Source organism: Drosophila ananassae, chromosome XR, assembly GCF_017639315.1.
Source record: "Drosophila ananassae strain 14024-0371.13 chromosome XR, ASM1763931v2, whole genome shotgun sequence".
NCBI classification, from domain to species: domain Eukaryota; kingdom Metazoa; phylum Arthropoda; class Insecta; order Diptera; family Drosophilidae; genus Drosophila; species Drosophila ananassae.
The window spans coordinates 15,793,212-15,799,102 of record NC_057932.1 but is presented as its reverse complement, the minus strand read 5'-3'; the positions used below and the strand labels follow the sequence as shown (position 1 = coordinate 15,799,102).

Sequence of the window (5,891 nt, the reverse complement as noted above, 5' to 3'; positions counted from 1 at the left end):
TCTGCCATGGTCTATCGACCTTGGTAATCGCCTTGCGGTCAAAAGTCACAAAACTGACTCTATCTTTGCGTGCACTTTTTTTTTTCTTTTTATTTTTCTAACTGCCATTTAGCTGCAAATCGAAAAAAAAAGTACTCCCAGAATAAATATATATTTTTTTTTCAATTGTCAGCCATATGCGTGCAATGGGTGAGTAATTTTCATCCTCATCTCCCTGTCACGCACCTGGCAACCCTTTTTTTTTTTAGTTTTTCAATTTGTAACATTAAACACGCACTATTTTCCCTTTTTTTTCCAGGGCAACGTGCCACAATTTGCCGCAACTGGCAACTAGCAACTGGCTGACTGCAACCGTGTAATTGGCTTAAGTACAGGCAGGCCGGGGCAGCTATTGGCCCGAAATGGGAGCTTGGTCTGAAATAGGAGCTGGCCCCGAATGTCTGTCATCTTTAAGTCCTACAAGCTTCAAAGAAATTGCAAAAAACATGGTCCAAAAAGGAGTTTATTTATTCAAAACTTTACCATTTTGATAGCCAGATTCCAGGACAAGATTTAAAGATAGTCCTTCATGTGGCAACCCTACAAACAATCGATAAATGCCACCGTTTAATATCTTTTAATATCGAGATTAGTAGGCTTTGATGGAGACTGTTTTTGGGCTCCAAAAACTGTATAAAAGGCAGCATTCCCTCCATTTCAAATCATTAGTCTACTGCTCCCCAAACAGTGGACTTCTCACTTTTTATTTAATTTTTAATATTCTTTTATTTTTTATTAATAAATCAATCAATAAATAAAAATAATTTTTATTAATTTAATTTTTTATTAAATACATTTGGACTCTCAGCCGAACTTGCAGGAAGAACCAAATTGGTCTCTTATTTTCTCCTATTTTTTATTTATTTGTTTTATAAAACACTTCTTAAACTTTCAAGCAACTTTTCTTATTTTTATTTCTCCTATTTATATTTTATTTTTATTAATAAAAACCTTGGGCTCTTACGGTAAGTAGATGCGGTTTCTAATTTGTTTATTTAAGTTTTTTATTTAATTTTACTTTTTTTAATTTTGAGCTCCTTGGGCTCTTCTAACTCGGCCCTCAGGAGTTCAGAGCTTTGTTTTCTTATTTTCTCATTTTTATTTTTAATTGATTTATTTTTTAATCCAGAATTCTAAAATTAGCTCTAAAATAGAAGCATACCCAAGCCAGTCCCCACTCCTATTTTATAATTGTTTCTTCTTTGCTTCAATTTTTATTTAAATTTTCAATTCATGGGCTCTTCTAACTCAGCTCTCATGAGTTCAACGCTCTACTTTTCCTTTGTTTTATAAATTTATTAATAAATTAAGCCCTTAAGTCATCTTTTTTTTTGTTTAAATACTTTGGCATTTTAGAATCCCAACTTGCGTTAGACCAAGACCGAGCTTGGGTGCTTTCCTGGATTCCAATCTTTTTAATAAATATTGTTTTAATTAAACCATTTTTTTTTTAATTTAAAGCTTTATGGGCTCTTTGAACTTAGCTTTCATGAGTTCTGATCATTGCTCTCAATAATTTATTAATAAAATATATTTTTTTTGTTTTTGGTTTTCTTCGAAAATGTAGGGAAGAAAGTTATTCCCACGGCGGAGTCCGTATTTTTGTCAATTTCCATTCGATTCTTAAGTGGGATACTTTAAAAGATTTTTAAAACGATTCTCTACTAATCTGCATTCAAATCTAGAATCAAAATATTTTTGAGATTTTTTGCCAAATTTTCCAGGATGTACCCTTCAAAAATACAGAGAATAGCGGTATGGCTTATAGCGAAGCCTATAACTTTTTCAATATTCATCCGATTCTCAAGCGGAATACCTTAAATGACTCCTAGATCGATTTCCTTTTAGCCTGAATCAACGTCTAAGAAAAAATAATTTTTTTTTATTATTTTTGTCAAATTTTGAGGAAAGTCCCCTCCGTCTGGAAACACCAAAATCCCCCACTTCGAAAGCCATATCTTGGAAAAAAGCTATAAGAAACTAAACCAATTATAATACCAGCAAAATCCTGTAAAAGACTTTCACTCTAGATGAAAAAGGATATATCCTTTCTAGTAATATGCCCGCCCCTCATCTTATTAATCGCTTCCCGAGGAAAACTGCATTAGACGCCCATTTGGTGGCCCGGGAATGGCCACTCGGAATAAGGTGCTAAGCTAAGCTCGTAATTAATAACACAATCCTTTAAAAAGCCAATTCGCAGAAGTTGAAAAGGAGCTCCTCTTTCTAATCCTTGCCACGCCCAGTGAGGCGAGCGGAAGGATCTCCTCCTCGTGAATGGAAATGGAAATCCTGTGAGAGCTGGCCGAATGGGTTTCTACTAAATTTTTAAGTGTATCAGCGCCCACACAATTACGCAGCCAGCTGGCCACGCCCCCGATTTAGGGAGGTAGCCAGGGGGGTGTGGCTGGGAAGGATGAAGTGAAGAATGGCAGGATAGCAGGATTGCAGGATTGCATTATGAATATGCAGAGAAAATAGTCAGCCTGGATGATTAGGTTGACACGTTCCGGGGAACGATCCTTTCGAGTTTCGAGTCCTTTGTGGCAACACTGAAAGAAATTAGAGGCAAGTGCGAGGCAAGAACTCATAGTAATTGTCCTTTGAGCCTTGATTTTTTTTCCAGGTGCAGTGCTTGGCACAGGACCTGACTGAAACAAAGGACGAATGGAAATCGGAGAGAGAAGGCGGCGCGAAGGCGGGCCGGGCGTGCCAACTGTGCGACGAGCGACAAACGCGAGCGTCCTTCCTGCAGGATCGCAAAGGAGGAGGAGGACCAACAGCAGCAGGACAACACACAGGATCAACACACACACACACACGCGTTGCAATGACGAGGTGCAAACCGAATGCTGCCTGGTGTCTGCTGCCACGCCCCCAAAAAAAGAAAAAATTTAAAATAAAAAAAAAAATTATTTATAATAAAATAAAAAGGAATACCAGTAGCCTTGCAGGACATTGAGGACAGCCGGCCCATTTCTGGCGCGAGATTTTATTATTATTTTTGCTTTTTGTGTTTTTATTTATTTTTTTTTTTTTCGATGGAGGAGGAGGGAGGAGGCGTGGTGGTGGATGGGGGGAGGGGGAGAAGGTGGCGGCTGCGATTCATTTGGCGGGCGGTAACGACACGCCCACTCAGCACATTACTTGGCAAGGGGAAAGGACTCGGCACACACAGGACACAGAGGACACGGGACAAGGACGCGCGCTGCCTGTCACATGTCAAACCGGAAGTGTGCGAAAACCAAAGGCAAACGCAATGCACTGAGAGAAAATTTTATATATTTTAGAGCCATAGAGTTCTTGGGAAATTTCTAGAAAAGTCTTTGATTTTTTTTTTAATTTTTCTGATAACAGATGGCTCTTGAATCTGAAGTCTCCGGCTCGAACTTTGAGCTTTTGAATCATGTTTTATTTTTTATTAAATAGATTTTGCGTATTATCGATCCATAAATTAAAATAAAAACATTTTATAAAGTTCAAGAATTTCAAAATTATATAAAACTTACAAAATACATAAACCTTTTCTCAGTTCTTTGAGTTAGGATCTATATTTTTCTTCATTTATTTCTGAAATTCATGCATTTTCAAGTGTTTTTTTATTAAATAGCTATTTGAAAATAATAAATAAAATATTAAACATAAAAAATATATATTTTGAATAAAAAAAACATATACTTTTCACTTTTATTTTATTGTTTTCCTTATTAAAAAAACTATAAACTCTATTCCCAATTCTTGAAGTGTAAAAAACTAGAACACATTCCTAACTAAAAATCTCTACGCCGCTGTCGTAATTACGCAGGACTATAGAGTCCTCTAACACATAGTTTGCACCCTTTTTTCCATTATTTTTTTTGTTGTTTGCCTGAAAAGGAGAGAATTCGGCACTAATATAATTATAGAGCCTGGCCGGAAGCGCTTTCACAGCACCCAATTCCAAATTCCAAAAAAAAAAATATATATTTCTAGCAGCCCAGGGTGCCAGGAGATCCTGGCAAAATGCCTGCCAATGTCCTGCGCACCGGAAGCGACGGAGAGGCCGCGAAGCCGCGAGTCCTTGATGGATGAGATGATGGCGCAGGCTCAGAAATGCCAATCAGAGCCCAGGATCGACGCAATATATAATTAAATCCAAACAATAGCGACGAGTATCGTTTTTCAAGCATCCTGACCTGGGTGCTGCGAGTCCTGCGACCTTCGTCCTGGTCGTCCTGCAGCTGCATCACTGTTGGCCTCTGCCATTGCCTCTGCCCTCAAACAGTTGCCAGTCGCTGGATAATAATTTGATTTTCAACAAAAAATTATTATCGCGAACTGCGAATCGTAATTTGGCTTGCTGTTTTCAATAATTGCAAGATTGATGGGAGGGAGCACGTGCTAAAGGACCTTCTGCTCAGCTCCCTCAGATCCTTTAGAATTCAATTTCCTTAAATTCAAACAGTCCACTCAATGGCACAGTCGGTAAAGTGATTGATCGGGTTTAGGGTACCAGTATTATGTTACTATTTTTGATGACAAATGTGTGGAATTATTATAAGATCTCTTGAAAAAAAGTTTTTTTTGAGAGAGAAATATGGTGTGATTTTGAAATCTAAATCTTTATGAAATCCTAAAGGATTTTAAGTCTTAAAAGTGGCTTTTAAAAGTTTATAAATAGTTGATGTTTTTAAGTACTAATTTTTATACTAATACAGCCCATACTTTTTTGTGCAAAAATATCATAGTTTTTATTTTACAATTGGGTTTTTTTTGTTTTTATTTTTATAAATTTTCTAAGTAGTGTTTGGTAGTAAAATATAATATATTATATTTTTGTTATTAATAGTATATTAGAAAAGTTTGAGAACATGAAAATTGAAATACTATCTTTTTAAACAATTTTCATGTTCTCAAACTTTTCTAATATACTTTTAATAACAAAAATATAATATATTATATATATTTTACCGCAAACTAGATATTGATTAGTATTATTTATTTAAAATGTATTGGTTTCTAATATATAATATATTTCCTAAAATTCCTTTTTCCTCCAATACATAATTTTATAATACTGTTTTAATGTTTATTATATTTTCAAAATATTCAAATAGTTACTCGGAATATAGAAATATAAAAACAAAACTGTAGAAATAAATATTTAAAGTTTTAGAGGCAACTTCCTTCCAATATTATTTGTTGAATATTCTTTTTAAAACCTTTTAACCGATTTCAATATTATTATTACCCAAAATTAATAAATTTATAAGTCCTCTGTAGAATTTAATAATAGAAAATACAATAATTTCCATTAAAATTTACAACTAAAAATCTCTCTAATTCTATTACTAGTGAGTTTCTAGCACTTTCTTTCAAAAACTAAGGTTATAACGTTAATTTCTTTACAAAATATATTATAAATCTTAAGAAAAACAATCTCTTTAGCCATTAGCACTAATTTCCTTTAAAAACCCCCCAAAAAGCCACTTGAAACTACCACTTCTATTGTCTAAACCCCGAAAACTCTATTAAAAGTCTAATGTCTCTGTTGGCCATTTTTTCAGTTGGCCCTAAAAAATGGAGGAAAGAAAAAAAAGGGAAAAATCCGAGTGGCAATTACTTGGTCTAAGCCGGATAATGATTTATAATTAAGCCAGTAGATTAATATGCATTTATTCACACTTTTGCGGGGGAAGAAAATAACAAAAAAAAAAAAAAAAAGGAAAACAAAAATTGTATCTGGGCATCTGTTTGGCCCAGTTGTTTAGAGTAGTAGTACAAGTATATAGTATCTTGCGGATACAATGCCAAATGAAAAATGAAAATTGCCCAGATACAGGTATCACTGTAATGCAGTAGCTACAAAAAAA

The 5,891-nt window shown here is 34.8% G+C and overlaps 1 long non-coding RNA gene across 2 annotated transcripts; it reads left to right on the top strand.

The window, feature by feature from the left end:
• The first annotated feature begins 791 nt into the window (after nucleotides 1-791).
• Nucleotides 792-2,607, top strand: LOC26513942. Of its 2 annotated transcripts, none has more exons than XR_004310194.2 (3): nucleotides 792-1,004; nucleotides 1,951-2,187; nucleotides 2,243-2,607. It is a non-coding gene; the product is annotated as an uncharacterized LOC26513942 (long non-coding RNA). The 2 variants fall into 2 exon arrangements; XR_004310193.2 differs by having other exon boundaries at nucleotides 1,946-2,187.
• Nucleotides 2,608-5,891: the final 3,284 nt, after the last annotated feature.